At 37.1% G+C, this 25,963-nt stretch overlaps 1 pseudogene; it reads right to left on the bottom strand.

The window, feature by feature from the left end:
- The window catches only part of LOC101551766 (hydroxyacyl-coenzyme A dehydrogenase, mitochondrial-like), a 146,862-nt pseudogene extending 121,234 nt beyond the window's left edge, over positions 1 to 25,628 (bottom strand).
- Positions 25,629 to 25,963: the final 335 nt, after the last annotated feature.

Here is a 25,963-nt window from a genome sequence, read left to right as displayed (position 1 = left end):
TTTCCGAGAATTGTGTTAGCTATCCATGAGTGTTTGTTGTTCCATATGGAACAGGGTGGAATATCCCTACACACAACCCCAAATCTATGATCATGTAATCTTTGATAAGGGAGCAAGAAATGTAAAGTGGAGGAAGGAAAGCCTCATTAACAAATGGTGCTGGCACAACTGGACAGCCACATGCAAAAGAATGGGCTTAGACCTCTACCTGACACCATGCACAAAAGTCAGATCAAAATGGATTAAAGACCTCAACATCAGACCACAATCCATAAAATACATTGAAAACAAAGTCGGCAAAACCCTCCACGGTATTAAAGCTAAAGATATCTTCAAAGATGACACGCAACTGATCAACCAAGTGGAAACAGAGATAAACAAATAGGACTATATTAAACTAAGAAGCTTCTACATTGCAAAAGATACAGCGACCAGAATACAAACACCATATACAGAATGGGAAAGGATATTCACCTAATACCCATACGTTAAGGGGTTGATATCAAGGGTATGTAAGGCACTGGTTGAACTCTACAAGAAGAAAACATCCAACCCCATCAGAAAATGGGCTAAAGAAATGAACAGAAACTTTCCCAAGGAAGATATATGAGTGGCCAAAAGACACATGAAAAAAGGCTTTTCATCACTAATCATCAGGGAGATGCAGATCAAAACAACTATGAGATAGCAACTCACACCACAGAGAATGGCACACATCCAAAAACACAAAAGCAACCGCTGTTGGAGAGGATGTGGGGAGAAAGGGATGCTTCTATACAGCTGGTGGGAATGCTGACTGGTTCAGCTCATTTGCAAAACAATATGGACGCTTCTCAAAAAATTAGAAATTGAGCTCCCATTTGACCCAGCAATACCACTTCTGGGAATATATCCCGGAGAAGCAAAAAAGTATAGTCGAAATGACATCTGCACTTATATGTTCATTGCAGCACTGTTTACAATAGCCAGAATCTGGAAAAAACCCGAGTGCCTGAGAACAGATGACTGGTTAAAGAAACTTTGGTACATCTATACAAAAGAATACTATGTAGCTATTAGAAAAGATGAAGTCATGAACTTTGCATATAAGTGGATCAACATGGCAAGTATCATGCTAAGTGAAATGAGTCAGAAAGAGAGAGATAGACATAGTAAGATTGCACTAATCTGTGGAATATAAAATAACAGAGTAGGAGACTAACACCCAAGAATAGAAGAAATAAGTACCAGGAAGTTTGCTACATGGCTTGGAAGCTGGCCTCGCATGCTGGGGGGAAAGGCAGTTCAGATAGAGAAGGAAACACCAAGTCAAATGTGGTTAGAGGGCCTGCTCCGGAAGGGAGATGTGTGCTGAAAGTAGACTATGGATTGAACATGATGGCCACTATTGCGAACCACAGCATCCAAAAGGAGAGAGAGAACAAAAGGGAATGCCCTGCCATAGAGGCAGGGTGGAGCGGGGAGGTGGGTATGAGATTGAGGGTGTGGGAGGGATACTGGTTCATTGGTGGTAGAGAATGGGCACTGGTGGAAGGATGGGTGCTCAAACATTGTATGAGAGAAACAAAAGCATGAAAATGTGTAAATCTGTAACTGTTTCCTCACGGTGATTCACTAATTAAAAAATAAATAAATTTTAAAAAAAGATGTTCATTACTATTAGAAATAAGTAAAATACAAGTTCAAATCACAACACACCACTCTATACCTCTTAGAATAGCAAAAACAAGCAAAGCCTGACACTATAAAATGCTGGGGAGAACGCATAACATCTGACTCTTTATGTATTGTGCAAGTGAAAAATGGTATGTTCACTCTGGTGAAAAGAGTTGTAATATTACTCATCTCTTAAGGAAATGGAAACTTATGTTCCAGGTCCATCCAACTTGATGTAAACTGCATGATTTCATGAAAGTCATAATAAGAAAGACAAATACCATATGAGTTCACTTATTTGTGGTGTACAATAACATGATAGGGAATGCAAAGTATCCATGGGTTTACATACATTACCTTAGTAACCAGACTGCAGAATTGAGAAGGACAGAGAGAGAAAGAAAACAAAAACACGAGGAGGAAATGAGAAGAGGCAGAGAGGAAGGTGCCTCAAACACATGACGGTATAGATGTATTATATATGAGTATATCTGAACCACAGAACCTATAACACTGCAAGCATGAGATCCAGAATACAATAAAGCCAAACTTAAAATTGTGCCTAAAAACTTAAAGCATTCAAGGAAGCTTTCTGGGGAATGGGAAGGAAATTGGGAGGAAGTTGATACTGTGATGGGATTGGTATTAGAAAATTAAATGCATGAAACTCAATTATGAATAACTTTGTAAATCATGGTGTCTCTATAACAATTAAAAATAAAATAAAACTTATTATTCTACCAAAACTTTTATAGAGATATTTATTACAGCATTATTTATAGTCCTTTGAAGCCAAAAGTAGGAACAATATCAGGTATCATTCCCCCGACCCTAAAAGAGCCTCCAATCATTGGGAAAGATAAGTAAGGAGAGGCTGTTAAAATCTCAGGGCTGGGATAACTGGAGATGTTATTGGCACCCACTCAAGTAAATCAATGAACAGTGGGATGACAGTGATACAGAGAAAGCTACAAAGTCCCAAATATCATTCAAGAGATAAGTGGAAAAACAAACTTTGGAATATCATTAAAATTGAATATCACTCAGCAAAACAAACAAAAAGGCACATAATTGCACTCCACTCTGAAGTTGCATACATCCTAACTCTGTATAAGATCTCCTTTACAAAGACCTTTTATTTACAAAGGTCTTTTATTTCTCTCTTTGTCTCTCTCTGTGTCTCTGTCTCTCTCCTTCCCTCCTTAGAATTAGTATACTTCCTCAATAAAATACTCTAGTTTTTAAAAAAAAACATTATTAACTCTTAATAACAATAAGAATGAACCTCATATGGATTACGCTAAGAAAAAAAGAAAACTCAAAATATCACATTTAGGGGTACTAAATAGATGTGGAAAATAAAGATGCTCACCCTACAGCCTAACAAATGTCAGATATGAGAACGAGGCAATTTTGACTCCCACTGCCCAAATTTAGTTGCCAGACAACTGAAAATGCATAAATAATATAAGAGGATAATGGTATAAATCAGAGACAAAAAGTAGAGCTGCACCTATATCAAATCATAAAATCAAACACTGAGTAGCAGGGTGGTTTAGTAGATAGCAATCAGTAACTGTATCCAGACTATACTGAGAGATTCAACAGTGAAGTAATTCCACATCTAAAATTAAATTTATTTGGGGCTGGAGCAATAGCAAAGCGGGTAGGGTGTTTGCCTTGCACACGGCCGACCTGGGTTTGATTCCCAGCACCCCATATGGTTCCCTGAGCACTGCCAGGAGTAATTCCTTTGTGTATGAGCCAGGAATAACCCCTGTGCATCGCTGGGTGTGACCAAAAAGTGCAAAAATAATTAAATTTATTTAGGGGTACATTTAGTGATACTATAGTGGGTAAGGCACTAGCATGCAGCTGACCCAAGTTCAATCCCTAGCATCGTATAAGAATCTCTCCAAGAGTGATCTCTGAGTTCAGAGCCAGGAATAATCACTTACCAATGCAAGGTGAGGCCCCCAAACCAAAATGTAAATATATATATTTAGTTTAATTCCATTTATATGATACTCTATAAAAGGCAATGCAATCAATAATTTTTAAGTGTTAGTAATACAGGCAGGATTTAATTACAATTGGGCTGTACAAGGAACATTTTTGGTTATGAAGAAACCATTCTATATTTTAATTATGGTGGTTGTTATAAAACTACATTTGTCAAAACTCAAGTATACAAAATGCACACAATTATTATATCTAAATTAAAGCATAAGAAGGTTAAAAATGAATCATTGGAGAGACATTCCCAGAAATAATTGGAGATCTGGGGAGGCAATTGTTATAGTTGGCCAAGCTGTGAAATACTGATGATTAGTTGCTCAGGCCTGAGGATACAAAGCTGTGTACCATCAGGACTATACCAGCAGTGCTGAAGATGAGACATGCAGTGTCATGGATCAAACTTGGGGCTGCAAGTTTGATCTTTGAGCTATCACCATGGACCTAAAAAGTTTTAAATAAAATATTATCAATTTCCATATTGTTGTTAGCTTGGTAATATTGTAAAGGCTCAATTAGCCGTGATGAGAGATTGCTTGTAAAGTTGGAGACAACAGGAAGATATAGAGCAATCTTCCTGTTGTCTCCAGAAAGATATAGAGGAATTCGTATTCATCACATCGGGAAATGCAAAATTCTATAGTTACATTGGAAGAGACTGGCAGTTCCTAACAAAATCACACAGTATTATTATACAATTCAGCAATCAAATTCCTTGTTATTTACCCAAAGAAGTTAAAAGTGACACGGATGTTAAAAGCAGTTTTAGTCAAAATAACCAAAACTTGAAAGCAACCAAGACAACCTTTAGTGGGTAAATGGATAATTATTCAGCACTAAAAAGAAATGATCTGTCAAACCATGAAAAGGCAACAAGGAAAGTTAAATGCATATTACTAAGTGAAAGAAGATAATTTGAAAAGGCTACTGTAGGATTCCAAGTTTATGACATTCTGGAAAAGACAAAACTTTGGAGACAGTAAATGACAAGTGATTGTCACAGTATAAAGAGACACAGCAGGATATTTTAAAGCAAGGAAAGTACTCTGTATAACACTAAAATGGTAGATGCATGCATCTACACTCTGGATACACTCTTTAAAAATCAAAAACACTATATGAGCTCTAATATAAATTTAACTGTGGATGATAAAGGTTTGTCAACATAGATTCATCTATTGTATCCATTTTGGTAGTAGATGCTGATAAATGAGGAGGTTGAATATGTGTAGATGATGGGCTAGTGGAACTGTCTTTTTTCCAATATTGCTATAAAGGAGCAAGTATATGAAGTGGAGCATGGAAAGATTCTTCAACAAAGGTGTTGGGAAAACTGGTCCGTTCCATGCGAAAAAATGAGTTCAGACCCCTTACTAACATCAGGCACAAAAGTCAATTCAAAATGGATTGAAGACTCCAATATCAGAGCTGAACCCACAGATTGAATAAAATACAGGAAGAAGAATTTATGACATTGTAGCTGGAGCTCCAATGATTCAATTCTGTTAGACAAGCAGAGATAAAGAAATGAGATTGTAATAAAATAATAAGCTTCTGCATCACAAACAGATGAACAGAATTAAAATATACCCATAGATTAGGATAAAATATTTACCCACCACTAAATGGTTGATATCCAAGATATATAATGTACTGGTAGAATTTTAGAAGAAAAAAAAGTTGGAGAAAGATATGAACAGAAAAATACTCAAAGAAGACATACAGATGGCCAAATGTACATAAAACGACCCTGCATCACTTGTCATCAGGGAAATGCAAATAAAAACAACTATGACATCATCAATACCAGGCAGAATGGCTCAATCACAAAGCACAGAAACAACCAGTGTTAGCATGGATGTGGGGGGAAGGGCCCTACATGCATTGCTGGTGGGGCTGTCAATGGTTCTAGTTGGAAAAACAATATGGACACATATCAAAAAATGGAGCTTCCTTGTGACCCAGAAATTCTACTTCTTGGCATCTACTCCAAGGGCCACTATTCACAGTAACCAAAATCTGGAAACAACCCAAGTGTCCAAGAATGAATGACTGGATAAAGAAACTCAGTGCATATACGCAATGAAATACTTCTCGGCATAAAGAAGAAATCATGCAATTTGCAGCTACACGGATAGATTCGGAGAATATCATGCTGAATGATATTAACCAGAAATAAAGGGACAGGTAGAAAATCTTACATGTGGGATATAGATAGATATTGTAGGGAAATTAAAATGCATGAAGGCAACAGAAACTGAGAACTTGTCTTCAGTAAGAAGCTTAGCATGGTTGGGGCAGACACTCGGACAACAGAGAGGAGAAGTGGACATCCTGGTGGAGAGAGTGGTACTGGGATGTTTTATGTATTAAATAACATCGTACTGATAACAGTTTTGCAAACCACAGTGCCTAAAATAAAATTTTAAAGGAGTATCTTTGGGAAGGTGGTGTTCAACCCTGGTGTTGATCAGAAACTGCTCCCAATTCTGTGCCTGGGAGTCACTCCTATTCCAGAGACTATGAGGTGCCAGGGGATGAACCCAGACCTCCTGTATGCAAAGCATGTGCCCAGCCCTTTGAGCTAACTCTATCGCCAAAGCAGTCTAGTTTCAAAATGACAACAAATGTTCTTATTCCCTCACATGCTGCTGTGCAATGTTATTTTTCCCTTTCTACCAACTAGAAGTAGATTCTATTTCCTTTCCCTTGAATCTTGGCTCACCCTGTGAATTTCTGTGATCAGTGAAATGAAGAAGGAAGTAGTGGCATGTTACTACCAGGGTTGAAGCTTATGAGCTTATGTTTTTGCTCTCCCAGAGTCACCTTAACTATGAAAAATCTGGTTTACCTTATTGAAGGGTGAGAGGCATGTGAAGAAAAATAAAGATGCTCACACAATAGCCTAACAAATGTCAAACATGAGAATGAGGCAATTTTGACTCCCAGTGCCCAAATTTAGTTGCCAGACAAAAGAAAACGCATAAATAATATCAGAGGATAATGGTATAAATCAGAGGCAAACAATAGAGCTGCACCTATATCAAATCATAAAATCAAACATTGAGTATCAGGGTGGCTTAGTAGATAGTAACCAGTATCCAGACTATACTGAGAGATTCAACAGTGAAGTCATTCCACATTAAAATTTAAAATGTCCCTAAAAAGGAAAAAATAGATGAAAAAAGCAAAGTGTTGAATATTGGTAAAGCCAGTTCCATTGGATTTTGTCACACTATTCTATTTTTCTATGTTTAAAAAATTCTGCTATAAAATGTTAAAAATAACAATTTTGAAATAATAAATTAGTTTACTTATTATCCTACTATATTATATAAATAACAAATTAAAATAAAACAAATTATGTCTGCCCAAGTAAGGCAAAGGAAATTTATAAAAATAATAAGTATTTAAAAGACCCATTAAAAAGTTTACCTATTCTTAATTATATTTTAAGCTTTCCATGAAGTCAGAATTGTTTCATATATAGAATAGGTTAATACTTTCAGAGTTTTTGATAATACAAAGATTACTGGTGCTTTTATTCACTGAGTCTACCTCTTTTATGATATTTTACTATCCTAAAAAATAAAAGAAGCAGTAATTTGAGCCCAGAATCTGATCTTCAAATACCCTACACTTTGCCATAGCTTTTCCAGGACAAAAAATCTTATGTCCCTTGAATTCTTTTTTTATCAAAAATGTCTTCTTCACATCTATCAGTCAAATAAGGAAGGAATTTGCAAGACGAAGCAGATATGAAATATTTCTACTAAATTTAATTAATTCTTAGTTTTCTGGGGGAAAGTCAATTGCATCTGAATATGAATGCTTTTTATAGTTCAACATCATGAGTAGAAGCTGTAAAAGAGGATGAAATGATTTTCTCATCATTAATAGAATCTAAAGATGGAAGGATACTGATCAAATAGAAGATATGTATTCATGTTACATAGGTGTAGTAGATAGAGGTGCTGTTGAGGCTATTTTTTAAATATTTTTCAATTGAAAAATGGCCATTTGGATACTAGAAAACTAAATAAAAATAATATGTACAGAAATGTAGCATAATTCACAGGGATGTAATTAGAATGATTAGGGAACATATGAAAAACAGTTATAGAAATCTGCAATTTTCAAGATCCCAAAATATGACTGATATGTGTCAAGCCTGGGAGCCACTGTAAAAGTAGAAATTTAAAAAGAGATGATATTTATCAGATACCAAGATTCTTACTCAAAATTAAAACTTCAATTAAAAGAAGATATGTTTAACTAGTGTTTAGTATGTATGTGCCAGTCCTGGAACCAATCCCTTTCCCAAAATGTGTCATTTATTGTAAAAATCACTTCAAAGTGGGTCAAATGACTTGCATTTGAGAAATGAGGAAAAGAAGGCTTAGATGCCAACAGTGATCTTATATTTCTTTTACCCAGCATGCTTATTGTTCACAGTATATTGCACAGATATTTGTGTTCAGTGAAATTAGTAACACACTAGTATGTCACAATAAAAATCAGATCACATTAGCAATATAATTCATTCCTCTATCTGGAAGACATCCAACTAATATGAACCTATTTGAAATTCATAAACTTTTAAAATGGGGAAGAAGGCTAATAGACAAAAGTACCATGATATGGAAAAATTTGTTCTTTGATCTGTCACTACAGATAATTAAGCATTTCTGTGCCTATCTCTTAAATTCTAATATGTCCTGCTATCCTGCATCCCTGCATTTTCTCTAGACCCACTGTTTTATTTGCCCTAACGTGCACCACATACACTAAACCCTATTCTGACCTTGTCATTGGCATTAAAATCTGTCTTAAGTTTATTACCTAATGCCTTTTTGGTTACTGGATGAAAAATTCATGTCAAATAATTCTAAAAGAAAGTGGATATTATTAGACATTGAGGAAAGTTCTAGGCTGGGCTGGGGGGGCAGGTATGCTTGGGCCACACTTTGTATTGCTCAGAGGCAACACCTGGTTCTGTGCTCAGGGACCATTCTTGCATTACTGGCTTTGTACTCAAAACCACACCTGGGTGTGTTTGTAGGACATATGCAGTGCCAGAATTTGAACCACTGTTGTAGTGGCAACTTCGAGGAATGCAAGTGCCTTAACATATGTAAGATCTATCTGGCCCAGGAAAGTTTAGATAATAAAACATTGTTAATGGGAGGGGAAGAAAAACATTAGTTTTTGTAGAATAACATTAGTGTGTCCTTCCTGCCTGACTGCAGGGAGTTTAGGTTTACTGAGTGATACTCATCACAATGCTCCTGAAGCACTCCCATTCCTCTGCATTTATCTGTAACCTCTCTCTTTGTGCGCTGCTTCCCCAACCAACCGGTCAATCCCCTTTACCCCCTAATCAGACTCCGTTAACTTATAAGGTCAGATCCTTCTAAGAACACTGGAATTTTTATAAGTGTGATATTGCTTTTCTCTTCTCCTCATGTCCTTTGCATAGTTACTTCAGAGCAATGTCCTTTTTGTATGGACATAGGAAGACAGTTAATGCTATGCTTTTGTAACTTGGGAAGTTAATTGACTCCGAATAATATTCACTCTTAGGCACCTGTTCTCTTGACTTAAGCCTCAGTTGCCCTTAGCTCCTAGTACCCCAAAAGCAGGGTCCTGACAAGGGACTGGTTGGACCCAGGGCAAGCTGTGAGCTACCCTGGCATTGAAATGGGCCAGGCCAAAGTGCCATAATACTTAACTATAAGTTAAGAGCATGGTCATGGACAAATTCTGTCAAGATCCAAAAAAGTAACAGCTGGACTCAGACCCTGCTAGTGTAGGAAAGACTAATCTGGCCTGAGCACTGTAGTCTGAGATCTATAGCAAGATGCCCCAGGAGAGCCATCCTACAAGCTTAATATGTCTCTTATGGTGTACATAGAAAATGACTAATATTATTAAGAAGTAAAATTAAGATAATGTTTAAATGAGTCTTGGACCAAGGAAAGGAGGAATGCACCCATAGATGGTATTTTGCCCTTGAAATGAACTCCTGGCTGCAGGAGATCAGGAAGGGATTTCATATGTTGACTGTGCTACCAGACCTGGGTATGGTTGCTACTGCCAAGGTTTGAAGAGTGTGAGAGACTAGAGAGACCAGGATGGCAAGTCGGAGCATGGAGAGACTAGCAAGGGGGATAGAAGGAAAAGAATGTAGAGAAGATGAATGTAGGGGTAAGTAATAGGAGAAGAACGTGGAGGAGAATATAGAGGAGAAGAATGTAGGAGCAGGGCCCAGGGAAGAGGAATCAAGGAGAATCAGGGGATCAGGGAAGATCAAGGGGAATCCAAGAGAAGGAAAAGAGATTCAGGGAAAGAGAGTCAGAGGAGACTGGAGACAAAATTGGAATAAACTTCAATTGATACCAACAAGCCTAGCCCTCGTTTTCTCCTTCATCTGCCATTGGCATCGGCCATCCCTGGTGGGGAAGTGGCCCGAGACCACAAAACACAGGCAGGGAGAGCGAGCCATGTGCTTATTTGTTTTATGAATATACAGTTTTTAACCAGGATTATAGATGGCATGGATTTTCTTAAAGTCACCAATCCTAGCATAAAACATGAGTAGGTTTGAGGTAAAATGAGTAGTTCTTCGGTAGACATACAAGTGATAAGATAATGACACAATTTCATCAGCACAAAGATGATTTGGTGGGAATATTCACTTTGTGATGGCAGATATTTGAGAGGCCTTATAGGTAACCACCCTATAAAATTAAATGATCTTTCTACTCCCTACAAGAGAAAACTGAGGGCCCTCAGTAAATAACTTCAGCATACATAGATTGCAAATAAGGATTTCATACTACTGCTATATGATCTGCTGCAAATTTCACAGAACAGAAGAGAAACATTTTCCTATTTTGTTTTGTTTTGTGGCTCCTGAGCCTCAACTGGCTTTGCTTAAGGCTTATGCCTAAGCTCATTTTTAGCTCAGAAGAAATTAATTTGCAAGGCAAGTGCCTTACCTACTGTACTATCTCTCAGGCCCTAACATTTTTCAACAAAGAATATATTAATACTGAAAGTTGTGGGGTGGAAATGAGAAAACAAAAAAAGAAATCTGGGAGAGAAATAAAATAATATCAAGTATATTAACTAATTCATATTTCCTGTAATATGAAGTATCCTTCCAGTAGAATATTTGCTAAATGTTGACCACTCTGAAGAGTGGAGAAAAAAAATAAAAGGAAAAATGCAGCATTTATACCCTTGAACTTCTCATATCAAATGGAATTTCTTTGTTTTTTTTTCAGTTTGTTGTTGTTGCTTTTTTGTTTTGTTTTGTTTTGTTATGGTGTCACACCCAGCAGTGCTGAGATCTTACTCCTGGCTCTGCTACTCAGGGATCACACTTGATGGACTTGGGCGACCATATGGGATGCCAGGTATTGAACCCGGATTGGCCATGTGCCAGGTAACTATTGTCACTCTACCACGAATGAAATTTCTTAAACCTAAATGTTCTGAAGGGTCCAGGACGCAGCAGAGCAATTGGGATGCATGCTAGGTGTGCATCTGACCCATGTTCAATACCCAGCACCATATGGCCACCTAAGGATTACCAGTTACATCTCTGAAGCCCCCACACATTGCCAGGTGTGGTCCTGGAAGCCACCAGGACTGTAAGCAGGGTGGCCTGTGTCATTCCTGGCACTAAAGGGTCTGAATAGCACAGCAGCCTCCAACCCTTGCACGAAACAGTTGGTCTTTCTGCCAAGAATCCTCAGCAAGACCTCCAGGTCTCCAGAACTCTCTTAAGCGAGCCCCACTCCCCAAAATTATTTTAGAGGAATCAGGGGGGTTCCTAAATCCAGCAAAATTTAGGGAAAGTTATATCATTATATGAGCTTCTCAAAGAACATGATGATAATAAGGTTCAAAATTAATTAAGAACCACTGATTTTTATATGAGGGTAGACTCAGTAAGACAATGTCAGGAATCTTTATTAATACAATTTTTCTATACTAGTACTTCAACAAACATCCAATTTCTCAAAATAATTTGACCAAGAACGTGTTAGTTACTTTTACAGTATAGGGAATCTGTGTGGATCCTTGTAAAGACAATAAATTACCAACAAAAATTTAAAAAATGGAACTACATGTAGCCCAGCAGTAGAGCATTGTGAGGCCCTGGGTTCAGTTCTCAACATCACAAAAATGTCTCAAAATTTAAAAGCCTTATATTTGATATAATCCATTCAAATAATCAAAGTTACTGTTATATGATCATATAAAGTAATTATAAATATCACTTTTTTAAAATTAAAGATATAGCACTGTAGTACTGCCATCCCGTTGTTCATTGATTTACTTGAGAGGGCACCAGTAATGACTTCATTGTGAGACTTGTTGTTACTGTTTTTGGCATATCAAATATGCCATAGGTAGTATTTGAGGCTCTGCTGTGCGGGCAGGATACTCTCGGTAGCTTGACGGGCTCTCTGTGATGGACGACGGAGGAATCGAACCCAGGTCAGCCACATGCTAGGCAAACGCCCTACCAGCTGTGCTATCACTCCAGTCCAAAATTAGAGACAGCTTATATTTTTAAGAGAAGATAAATGTTATGCTGAACTGAATTATCTAAAGAAAGAAGTAGGAGCAGTGGAACAAAACTGAGATTCCAGGAATCAACCCATAGATATATGGACAAGCACTTGATGACACAGCAGTCAAGAACATACAATGAAATGAGGAAGTTCTCTCAATCAGTAGTGCTTAAGATAGGGGAGCAGAATGATAGTACAGTGGATGGAGCACTTGCCTTGCATGCAGCCAACCTGGATTTGATCTCTGGCATACCATATGTCCCCTGTGCTGGCCAGGAGTGGTCCCTAAATGCAGAACCAGGAGTATGTCCTGTGCACTACTGGGAATGGTAAAAAATGAACAAAAAGTGGTGCTGGGTATAACTGGAATGCCACAAGCAAAAGCATGAAACTAGACCACAATCTAACAACATGCACAAATCATAATTAGACATTGGTTACAGGGCCCACAGAAATAGTACAGGAGATAAGGCACTTGATGTGCATGTGGTCAATTGTGGTTCATTCTCAGTAGCATGTCATCATCATCATCATCATCATCATCATCATCATCATCATCATCATCATCCCGTTGATCGTTGAAGTTCTCGAGCAGTCTCAGTAACGTCTCCAGTAGTCCTAGCCCTGAGATTTAGAAGCATCTCTTTACTCGTCCTTTCCAATGGTGCCACATTGGAGGCTCTATCAGGGTCAGGGAAATGAGATCTATCATTGTTACTGGTTTTGGCATATGAGTATGCCATGGGCAGTTTGCCAGGATCTCCCATATGGGCAGGAAACTCTCAGTAGCTTACCAGGTTCTCCCAGAGGGAGAACTAGGCCATAAGATGTTGCATGGCTGCTTCAGTACCATATAGACCCCCTAAATACAGGTGGGATGAACTCTGGGCACAACCACAGCGATCTCTGAGCACAGAACCAGGAGTATCCCCTGACAACATCAGGGTGTGATCCCTGAAACAAAAAAAATGGCTATATATTTGCATGCTAGACCTAAAACCATTGAACAATATGCAAGGAAAACACAGATAATATATTTACCAGGATCAACCGGAGACATATCTTTGAGGTCTTGAGTCCAGTTGCAAGGAAAATAAAAGTATGACTAGAGTAGTGACAAACTGGGCCTCATCAAAACTGAAAGCAACTATCACCCAAATTAAAAGATACCGTACTTATAAGCAAGAGTTATAGTACAGCAGGAGGAGCATTTACTTTTCTTGCATGTGGCCAATCAAGACTCAGTTCCTGGTATCCCGTATGGTCCCCTGAGCCTTTTCAGGAGTCATCACTGAGCATGGACATAGAGCCAGGAGTAAGCCCTGAGCACTGCTGTATGTGACACCAAAACAAAACTCTCCAGAAAAAGGAGCGATAGTACAGCAGGTAGAGCATTTGCCTTGTATGTGGCCTATTTGGGTTTAATCCCTGGCACCACATATGGTCCCCCTATCCCACCAGGAGTAATCTCTGAGAACAGTTTGGTGTGGTCTAAAGACAAAAAAATAAACTCCTGAATATGAGAACATAATTGTAAATCACTTATCTAACAAGGGTTTATATATATGTATATATACACACATATGTGTGTGTATATATATATATATCTGATACTACTCAACAACACAGAATAATCTGATTAAAAACAGGTAGAGGATTTAAATTAATAGTTCTACAACGAAGAGATTCAGATGAATGAAATTAATGAACAGTCAATTAAAAAGGTAATCATTAACTTATTATTAAGGGAATGCAAATCAAAATAACAAGATATCAGCTTATTTTGTGAAAATGGCTACTATCTGAAACAAGAAACATGTTAAGATGAAAGCAACTGTTGAATATTGTTGATGAGAATGTAAAGGTTTAGCTTTTCTGGAAAGCACGATGGAAATTCTTCAAAAATTAAAAATAGAAATTCCATACAATTCAATTATTTACTTCTGTGTGCTTACTTGAATAATAAGAAAGTGCTAATTCAAAGAGATATATGCTCTTCCCATGTCCATTGCAGCATAATTTATAGTAGTGAACTGTTGGAAATAATTTGTGTGTCCATTGACAAAACAGTGAATAAAAAATGTGGTGCATAAATACACAATACACTGCTACTGAGCTATAAAAAACTGAAGTCTTACCATTTGCAACAATATAGCAGGACTTAGTATTTGTGTTCAGTGAAAAAAGTCAGAAAAAAATATAAAAGTCATATGGTTTCATTTATATGTGGTATGTAAAGAACATAATGAATGAACTAAATACAACAAAATAAACTTTTTTAAACACTGATTTGTAAGACTAATCACTGGAGCACTGTAGCACTGTCTTCCATTGTTCATCCATTTGTTCTGGCAGGCACCAGTAACATCTTTATTCTGAGACTTGTTACTGTTTTTGGCATATTGAATACGCCATGGGTAGCTTGCCAGGCTCTGCCGTGCGTCGGGATACTCTTGGTAGCTTGCCAGGCTCTCCGAGAGGGATGGAGGATTCGAACCTGGGTTGGCTGTGTGCAAGGCAAATGCCCTACCCGCTGTGCTATCGCTCCGCCCAAGTGTTTACTAGAAGGGGAAATGAATAGGTCTACAAATCAAATAAAAGGAGGGGTCAATTATATAGTGAAAGAATTAGACTTCTAGTGCTGAACACAGAAGTTAGTTTAGAAAGTTGCAATTTTATAGTGAAATAAATATTATAGTATTCTGCAAAGCTACTTAATTTTTTTAATTTAAGGCGTAAAAATAAATTTATTTGATTCAAACATAAAATCATCTGTTTCTTTAGATACTTTTTCATCTAAACATTCAAAAATTAATTTATAATCATTTAAAAATATCATCAAACTTAATGTAATATAACTTCACACCTCTATGTGCATATAATACTTACTACTACAACTACCACTAAAGTTTCAGTGCCATCCCACCAAAATACCCCTCTACTCATTTATCCCACTACTGTATTGTCTCTCTGGTAACTGTCATCATGGTTACCCAGTCTAGAAGTTAGTTTTATAAATATTTTTGTAGGTTTTTTTCTAGTTCACTTGTTCTAATATTTAATACTCCATGAATTAAACTATCTGATAAGTTGTCTTTTATTTCCTTATGTTCCGTAGCTTAGTTACCTCAAATTCCATCCATTTTTGCCCCTAAATTCACACTTTCACATTTGTGATGGCAGAGCAGTTGCATCGTCACACACATATTGAACATAACGAACACAGCTTCTTTACCCACTCATTTGTTGATGGGAATTTAGGATGATTGCATCATGTAGGAAAACTTTCTGTATTTTTACTAGACTTTTAGTGAAAAGCAACACTAAAAATAATCAAGTCATCACCCTCCACCACCTAATGGCCAGGAGAACTCAGCAGCTCCACCCATATCCCACAGCCGCTGCCATTTAAATATCCCAGCTTCACAGCTTCATAGCTGATCTCAGAATAGATGCCAAGCCGATGAAACTCCCTGCTACACTGGTCTTCAGGCTAAAAACTCGGAGGCCTCCTCGGGAGGGGGCAGGCCAAGAATCATCCCAGTTCTACAGCTCCAGGAGAGTGTGGCTGCTGCATACACGACCATGCAACACCTCCAAATTCCCATACTGACAGCCCAATAGGAACACAGAAAATTAAATAGCAAAGTAGCATAGAAACCCACTAATCTCAATAAGCGGAAACAATAGCAACAAATAGCTCACTGCAATGACTTTATAACACATGTAGCACTGTTGTAGCACTGTTGTCCTGTTGTTCATCGATTTCCTCGAGCAGGCACCAGTAACATCACCATTATGAGACTCGTTGCTACTGTTTTTGGCATATTGAATACGCCACGGATAGTTTGCCAGGCTCTGCCATGCAGGCGGGATACTCTTGGTAACTTGCCGGGCTCTCTGAGAGGGATGGAGGAATCGAACCTGGGTCGGTCGCATGCAAGACAAATGCCCTACCCGCTGTGCTATAACACCACTATGAGATATAAAAACTTTTCAGAAATTTTATTTTACTGGACTATTTTTGATACTTCCATGTATCATTTTGTTGCAACAATCAATATAAAATAAATTATGTGCCTGCTAAGGGGGCAGGTTTGGGGTGTTGGGGAAAATTGTAGAGGGAAGGTCACACTGGCTGTGGGATTAGTGCTGGAACATTGAATGCCTGAAAAACTCTAATATGAACACTTTGCAAATCTTAGTGTTTAAATAAAGTTACAAAAATATCAAGTCAGAATTCAAAATCCCAATGTTGCTTAATATAGCAAAAATAACAAAGTTGAGTTTCATTATAGCTAATGTGTTTTTGTTTTTCATTTTATATGTTGTGCTTTATTATCTTTTATACTGACAGCATCAGACTTATATACCTATAATCTTATATAATCTTATATATCCCTTACACATCGACTGATTTCTGAAATATTGGAAATGCAATTTTCGTGACATTATTATTTTTAAAGTACTCATATAGAGTCAGAAATATAGCTCAAGTGGTAGAGTATATACCCAGAATCTACACTAACTCTCATAAAAGCTAAATCCATTTATAGATCAGTGCTCCAAAGCAATCTAAATATCTTTTGTTTTGTTTTGGATTCAAAAATGGTATTTTTTTCTTATATTGTGGAAGAAGCTTTCTCCAAATTATATTAAATTGGGAATTCTAAGGAAAAATTTTGTTGAGTGCATATTATAGTTAATAATCTTTCTAGAATAAGTTTAAAGTAATAAAAAGTAGAAGGCATTGCTATCATAAAACTTGTCACATAAATGCAAAGAGGAAAAAACTACCCAAAAATAGCTTTCACATAAAATCTTGCTAACAGAAAAAAATGCCGCTTTGGGGTTAAAAATGAGAGAAGGCAAGTGAGTCCTATCTCTGGCGATATCCATAAATAATTTACTGCTAGCTTGTAAACAATGGAGCAGCACAGTATGAATGCCAAAGAGGGTCTTTATATGTCATAAAGCCACTCAAAAGTGCACTTGCTACTGCAAGTCTGACTGTGAGCTTTGATGTGCTAGAAAAGAAACTGCTAAGCTGAGGTCATCAGTTAGCAGAAAACAATTTCCCTCATGCAGAGAAGCAGACTTACTGCTGTGCATCTGACACAGACAGATTGGAATTTAAAAGCAGGGTTGTATAATGTGAGTTAACTTGGAAAATGAATCTTGAATACTCTTTCTGAACGGCCAAAGCTAAAGTCAAAGGTATGGTGTTTCCTTGAACACAGAATTTCTCAAATTAGCGTGCTTGACATTTGGAGCTGGTAACTTTGATGGGGTGGGGGTGATGGGTGGGGTCTGTCCTTTGTATTGAGACATGTTGAGCAACATCTCTGATCCCAAATCCACCAGATGCCAGTAGCAGTTACCAACCCCTCTCCTAGCTGTGCCAACCAAAATTTCTCAACATGATCAAATGTCTTTCTGAAGGAGTAAAAGTTGCCCTTAGTTGAAAGCCATTGATTTAATAAAAGTCAGAACATTATGAAAATATTTCAGGATTCAAACTGGTGACTTTATTTACATCCCTATGCTTCAAGTATAATTCACATTCTCTCCTAAAAGGAAAAACACTTTAAAAGAAACACCACTGGTTACCTGTCACATTTCCCCATGAAACGTTGTGAGATAACTTTGCTTTTCATTTCAGACTATATAACATGATTTCTTTTTTAAAAAAATTATTGAATCACTGTGAGATAGTTACAAGTTTTCATGTTTGGTTATAATCACACAGTGATCAAACACCCATCCCTCCACCAGTGCACATTCCCCACCATCAATATCCCAGGTATACCCCTCCTTTACCACCCTCCCTCTGACTCTAAGGCAGACACTATTCTCCATACTCTCTCTCTACTTTTGAGCATTATGGCTTGCAACACAGACACTGAGAGGTCATCAATAACTGATTTCTTAAATAAAGAATTACATGAAAGTATCTAAACTGTTTTTTAAATTTTCTCATTTAGTTTCTTGACGTATATTATGCAGAAAGCAATGTTCTTGGTGCTATATAAAGGTAGAGCCTATTAAAGACCAACTCTTATTTAATATTGAATACACAGCTATTCAAATCAGAAGATGTTGATGAGAAGAATGTATATTCAGAATTATAAACAATGTATAAAAGAGATGAATTCAGAAGAAATGAAGTGAAATATTCTGATTATAAAGTGTTAGAAGTAAACAAAAAGGCTTAGAATGTCATTATACATAAATGACATAACTTGCCAGGTCTCATAGAATGTAAGTGTTAAAAGCTTTACAATTTTAAAATGCTGGCCTACAAATACTTATCCATTCCATTTCACTTGATGTCAAAATCTTTGCCAAAACATCTTTAAATTCAATTTGTTTCTAAAACGTTGATTAAACTCTACATCAAACTTCTACTCATGCAAGGCCTGAAACTCCAAGTCAAATGAATGACAGAACTAATGTAGCTAGCTAACAAGATACTACCTTGAAAGCTTTTAATATAAGTTGTTAATGTTGGAATATTAATTTATTAACTTCCACCAAAATTAATAGCAGGTTGATCATATTAACTGAATTCAAATGAGTCAACTGGATAATGTTGGTCAATAAATGTTAATCCAAAGCATAAAGAGCAGTCAGGGTCAAATTTAATGAGGCTTACAATAACCTACACAATATGCCTTTTATTTATTTGTCTACTGATAATGTAAGATTCTCTATTTCATGATAATTGAGAAGCTTCTGGATCCCTTTTAAGTCACATTATGCTGCAAACGTTCTTTTTGAAAATGTATATGGATTTTAAATGCAAAGAAATTAGGCATGGGGAGAAAGATGAAAAGATTACTGAGTTAATTTAGGTACAATGGTGTCTGTATAATGGGATTAGGAGTTCAGATGGGACTAGGAGAAGGAATGAGTCCAAGAAATAATATATATACATATACATATATATGTATATATATATATATATATATATATACCTGTGCTCCAGCCTGAAAGACAAGGTTGGCTGTGTGATGAAAAGGAATATAGGAAAGGGATTATGGGAGGTGGGGGAGTTAAAGATAAAAACTGCAGATAGCAGAAGACACTTGGTTAAATTGGTGTTTGTTGACTTGCACTTGGTATTAAGAGTTACTGCTTGCAAATAGAGTATTGGCACTTAAAACAATAAACCTGATGCTTGCTTGGGCTAAGAATCTAGTTTGAAAATTAAAGCATCTTAGAAAAGGAAGCGATTGTACAACTATGCAAATGAGTAATCTCTATGGAGAAGTGTGATGCAGAGACAAACTTCAAACTCACAAAAGCCAAAACACTTTCAGTAGTGAATGGTCTGTGCTAGAAATCTCTGTCACGGTCACTGTATCACTGTCATCCCGTTGCTCATTGATTTGCTTGAGCAGGCACCAGTAACGTCTCCATTGTGAGACTTGTTACTGTTTTTGGCATATCGAATACACTAAGGGTAGCTTGCCAGGTTCTGCTGTGTGGGCGAGATACTCTCCCTAGCTTGCCGGGCTCTCTGAGAGGGGTGGAGGAATTGAACCTGGGTTGACTGGGTGCAAGGCAAATGCTGTACCCGCTGTGCTATGGCTCCAGCCCCTGTGCTAGAAATAAGAAAATAAAATGATTAAATTTCAGATAATACAAATATCCATGCCCCTTGTCATCAGACATTATTAAGGTTATAAATTTCTTGGGGGGAAAGTAAATTCTGATTTGGAAAATAAAAGCACATTTTTTTCATTAAGTCATCCACTTTCTAATTGTGCGACTTCCAGAAAAGTTTGACATCGTTAGTTTAAAAGAGGCTTGCTTCCAAAATTACCTGATGATTCCTAGGAAAATGTAAACTTCTGCAGAAAGATGAGAAGATGGAAAAGAATTTATTTCCAATAGCTCTATAAATCATAAGATAACTTTAAAATGTTAATTAAGAGCAGAAATGCCCCCAGACAATTCAATAAAGGTAGGATTCTCTATCTCTGTCTCTGTGTCTCTGTCTCTGTTTCTGTCTCTCGATCTCTCTCTCTTCTTTCCCTCTCTCTGACTTCTTTAATTTAAGCTTGAGGCTCTCATGTGAAGAGTCATAGTGACAATTAAAAAGAACTTTTGAGACTTGAAACTTGTCACCAAGTACTAGCTATATTCTACATGTGCCAATCAATATGTGCCCAATCTCATGAGTCCTCTTCCTAGTCACACACTAAATGCCAATGCTGCTTGCTTTGCACACGCTGACCTGGGTGAGTTGATAAGTCACTGTGTTTTTGAGTTTCGTCTATCTGATGGTCAGTGCTGCTGAGCATGCTTTCATGCCTATTTGTCTTCCACTCTTTCTTTTTATTTTTTGTGAGTGTTTTTTTATTGAATCACTGTGAGATACAGAGAGAGCTCATGAAATGGGAAAGAATATTTTAGGGCATTTGCCTTGCATGCAGCTGACCCTCCAATTCCTCTGCCCCTCTCGAGAGTATCTCACCCACACGGCAAAGCTACTCGTGGTGTCTTTGATAAACCAAAAACAGTAACAAGTCTCACAATGGAGAGACTGCTGGTGCCCGTTTGAGCAAACTGATGAACAACGGGATGACAGTGCTACAGTGCTACCCGTCTGATAAGGGGTTAATACCCAGGATACACAAGACACTAGTAGAATTGTACAAGAAAATAACCTCCAGGCCCATCACAAATGGGGAGAATAAATGAACAGAATGTTCCTGAAAAAAGAAATACAAATGGCCAAAATGCACAAAAAAGTGCTCTACATCACTAATCATCAGGGAGATGCAAATCAAAATGACAATGAGATATTTCACACAAAAGAGACTGGCACACATCAAAAAGAACAAGAATAACCAGTGCTGACATGGATGTGGGGAGAAAGGTACTCTTTCATTGTTGGTGGGAATGCCGACTGGTCCAGCCTTTCTGGAAAACACTATGGGCATTCTTTAAAAACTCAAAATTGAGCTTTCATATGACCCCGCAATACCACTACTGGGAATGTATCCCAAGGGTGGAAAAAGAGCATAGTAAAAATGACATCTGCATCTGTATGTTCATTGCAGCACTGTTCACAATAACTAGAATCTGGAAACAACCTAAGTGCCCGAGAACAGACGATTGGTTATAGAATATTTAGTACATCTACACAATGGAATACTATGTAGCTGATAGGAAAGATGAAGTCATGAAATTTGTGTATAAGTGGATGGTCATGGAGAGTATTATGCTAAGTGAAATGAGTCAGAGAGGGACAGACATAGAATGACTGCACTCATTTGTGGAATATAAAATAACATAATATGAGACTGACACCCAAAGACAGTAGACACAAGGGTTAGGAATATTGCTCCATAATTGGAAGCCTGCCTCATTAGTTGGGAGAGAAGGCAGCTGGAATAGATAGGGGATCACTAAGTCACTAAGTCAATGATGGTTGGAGGGATTGTTCAGGATGGGAGATATGTGCTGAAAGTAGATAAAGGACCAAATATGATAGCCTCTCAGTATCTATATTGCAAACCATAATGCCCAAAAGTAGAGAGAAAGTATGGGGGAAATTGTCTGTCATAGGGAGAGGGTTGGGATGGGGCGTATACTGGGGGGACATTGGTGGTGGAAAATGCCCACTGATGGTGGGATGGGTGTTCGACTGAAACTAAAACATGAAAGCTTTGTAACAATATGCCTTTTAAAGGGAACATTGTCTCTGAGAATAAAAATAAAGTTTAAGGGAATAGCCTATTAATATCTAATTTCATAGAAAATACTAGAACATATGTTCAGGTACAATCAGAGATCTTCTGATATAGCAGTCATAATATCATTAACTTGTCTCATAATGCTTTTAATTCTTAAAATAATGGACACCAGTAACTAATCACTTCATTGGTTACTGTCAAGAGTGATTTCAGTTAACTTCCAAAAGATAACTCATAGTTATTCTTTGAATTTTACAGTGAAGAAGTTTGATGGTAAAAAATAACTAAGACATGAATGATAATATGACTAATAACTATTATGTAACAGATTATGATTTAACTCATTTTAATTCTTACAGTTTTTGTAGGTAAGTTTATTTATTTTGCAAATGTGAGGCATGGCTTTTTAGTGGTAGAGGTGGGCTTTTAATCTACATAATCTGGAATCAATGTATTTAGTCTCAGCCATTATAGTGCACGTCATTCACAAGACAGGCTTAACTATCTGAAGATATAGGAGTATGGAGTTGAAGGTAGCAGGATCAGACAATTCAAAGGTTATAGAGAAGAAAGTTGGCATGCTTGAGAAAAAAAAGGTAGACTATGGTGGCAACAGTAGTTGGAATAGAGAAGAGATGAGAATAAACCCATATTTTAATCTATAGTTTTATATTACTATTGAGAATTAATTCAATATCCAATTGACAATATATACTATTTTGGGGCAAGCATGCAGCTGACCTTTGTTAGATCCCCAACATACTAATATGTTCCATCAAATCCTGCCAAGAGTAATCCCTGAACAGAGAGCTAGGAGTATGCCCTGAACACATCTGGGTATGGTCCCTCTCTCTCTCTCTCTCTCTCTCTCTCTCTCTCTCTATATATATATATATATATATATATATGTGTGTGTGTGTGTATATTTATTTATATGTACATACACATATATGTATATTTATATGTATATACATATATGAGTCTCTTGGTTTTCATGTGTGGTTTAATGATGTTTTATAAAAATTATTTTAAGGCATTATGATTTACAAAGTTTTTCATAGTAGAGTTTCAGAAATACAATATTCCATCATCAATTGCTCCTGAATTCCTTCTCACCTCTCCACCCTGCCTTCTTGGCAAGCACATTTTAAAGTTTGATCATTGTTGCTTAGTTCTCATGCTTACAATGTTGCTGATTTTGTGATTTAGATACATGCCTATAAGACACATCTACACCATTGACATGCCCAAGCCTCCAGACTCCTACTCTTGTTGCCTCTTTGTTTATATCTTCTTACTTTCCCCTAATTTCTTTCTTTCTGTATCCTTCTCATTTCTATAATGTGGGGTCAAAGGTAATTAGGTATGGCCCTTTGGTACTTTGAATTCCCTATTATTCTATGTGCCACATATAAGTGAGATCATTAAGTATTTGGATTAGTGACATTTTGGCTACTGACACACTACATATACAAGAAATTCCAATAGCCTAGGTGTATAGTGGATTATACTACCTAAGTTTGTTCAGATATGACATGTACACAATGATGACTTCACCTAGTGTCACATTTCTCAGTGTATATTCCATTATTAAGCAATGCTTGACTGAGAATATATGTACACGTAGGCCCATAAATGGAATTTTACAGCTACTATTGTGCATGTAAGGAAATTACGATTATAATCATTAATTATATGTATGATATGAATCTAAACTACTCAACTCTTCATTTTAGTAATGTTCTTTAGAGGATTTTTTGCTAAACAGTTTTATAAATAACGATATATCTCTTTAGATTAGTTTATCCAAAATTGCTTTAGTTTTTAATTTTCAAAACTAAGAATCAATACAGCACCTATACAGAGTCTCTGCCCCCCGGCCTGGCTGTCTTCCCCGGGAACCCTCGGAAGGGGTGGGTTTTAGTCTCCCTCCCCTCCCCTAGCAGAGGTCCCGCGGCTGAAGACCTCCAGAGCCATGCTCAAGACTCCTCTCCACATGTTCAGATGAGCATCACGCATGAAGGAACCAGCAGAAGAACCCAGGTGTGTGGACTCAGGGCTGAGACCTCCAAGCCTTCTAGGATCGGGACTAGGCCTCTTCTGCCCAGATTCCCCATTCTCCAGTAGCTAGGTGGTCACACCCAGGGACTGCCCCCGGGGCTGTGTAATCCCACCAATAGCCAATATCCAAAGACTATAAAACCAAGCTCTGAGACACCTTATAGCCTACTCTCCCTCTGGGAGAACCTGGCAAGCTACTGAGAGTTTCCTGCCCACATGTGAGAGCCTCGAGAACTCCCCATGGCGTATTCATATGCCTAAACCAGTAACAATGATGGGTATCATTCCCCTGACCCTGTAAGTGCCTCCAGTGCGGCACCATTGGAAAGGACGAGTAAAGAGAGACTTCTAAAATCTCAGGGCTAGGACAAATGGAGACGTTACTGAGACCGCTCGAGAAATTCGATGATCAACGGGATGATGATGATGATGATGATGATGATGATGATGATGATGATGATTATGACAGCACTTATCTTTTTGTGTTTATTTGTACACATATACACCTTCTTATAAGGACTGCATTTTAAATAATTATTCAATTCTAGACTAAAACTTTGCTCCAGAAGATTTTCTTTTCCAATCTCTGTTTTAAGAAGTTTAAGACTTGGTTTCCTGATGACTTACTGCAAAATATTGAACAAATTAACATTAGATAGTTAGAGGTTATGTGAACATACATATGTCATATGTGTTAAAATTTATCAAAGGAACTGAGAAACTTTGCTTCCTTTTCACTAATTGATTACAGTTGAAAAGATATAAAAATTATCTATCCTTTGTAATATTGAATGGACATAATTCCAAAGTCTGGCAATAGTCCAAGATTTTTAAGTAATCTTTGGTATTTAAATTGATCTATATTTTATACTATAAATGCACCTGTATTATTTCTTTTAAAGAAATTTTTTATAATTTAATTTAATTTTTATTGCAGTAACATTTTATAACACTTATGTGTCTTAGGTCTATAATTTATGTTACCATATTATAGCTACTGCCAAAGTACCTTCCATCACACCATAATGAATTTCTCTCTTGGATACTATTCTCTCCATCCTTTGGGAAACCTCAGCTCTGTTATTAATTACCAAGATTTTGTTTTCATTTTGGCTTTTCTGATCCTTTGTTTTGTTTCTTTATATTGTCTAGCAGCTGAATAGAAAAGATGGACTTTACTGTCAAAACAACTTAAATTGGGAAGCATGTATAACAAGCAGAAGCTGTAAAGCAAGTTTCAAAGGGAGAAAATGGGAGGTCTTGTTTTATGCTGGGTAGAGTGAGGGTGATGTAACAGCCTATACATATTTAGTAGTGTTTCAGGAAAACTCTTGCATATTCAGTAGTGTTTCAGGAAAACTCTTGCATATTTGTGAGGAAGAAAGGTAGTATGAGCAAATGAAGAATATAGGTTATAATATTTAGCATGTACAGAAAATGACAGAGAAATTTCATCAGGGTATGATTCTTAGAGCAGAAATGAGGAGAAATATGACTTACATGTTAAGGAGGGCTCCACTGTGCCATCTCCACTGACAATATAGTTCTGCCAGTGGTTTGGGTCCTTATTCATAGAAAGATATTTGTAATGCTTTACCATGGCCAAATAAGGTGGTATCTCTGAGAGATATCACAATTTTCAAACTATAAGTCTATGGCCAGTCTTTTTTTGTTTTCTTAACCCTAGACAGTCCTTCTAGATTTTTACGGGAGTCAGGGAAGAGATGGGGCAAAAAGTTGAAGAAGACTATTATTCAATTATATCTACAACTCACACAATTCAGATCATCCAGTATTTATAAAACAGCTGTGCATTTGCTAATCAATTATTTTCTTAATTACTGTTATGAATTACTCTATTTCATTGGGAATTCTGATTTTCTATTTTTTTCCTGACTGGAATATCTGGGCCTTTATCTTTAATCTATAGTGTAT

The sequence above is a fragment of the Sorex araneus genome, chromosome X (assembly GCF_027595985.1).
Source record: "Sorex araneus isolate mSorAra2 chromosome X, mSorAra2.pri, whole genome shotgun sequence".
NCBI lineage: Eukaryota > Metazoa > Chordata > Mammalia > Eulipotyphla > Soricidae > Sorex > Sorex araneus.
The sequence above is the reverse complement of the archived record's forward strand: the minus strand, read 5'-3'. Positions and strand labels throughout refer to the sequence as shown.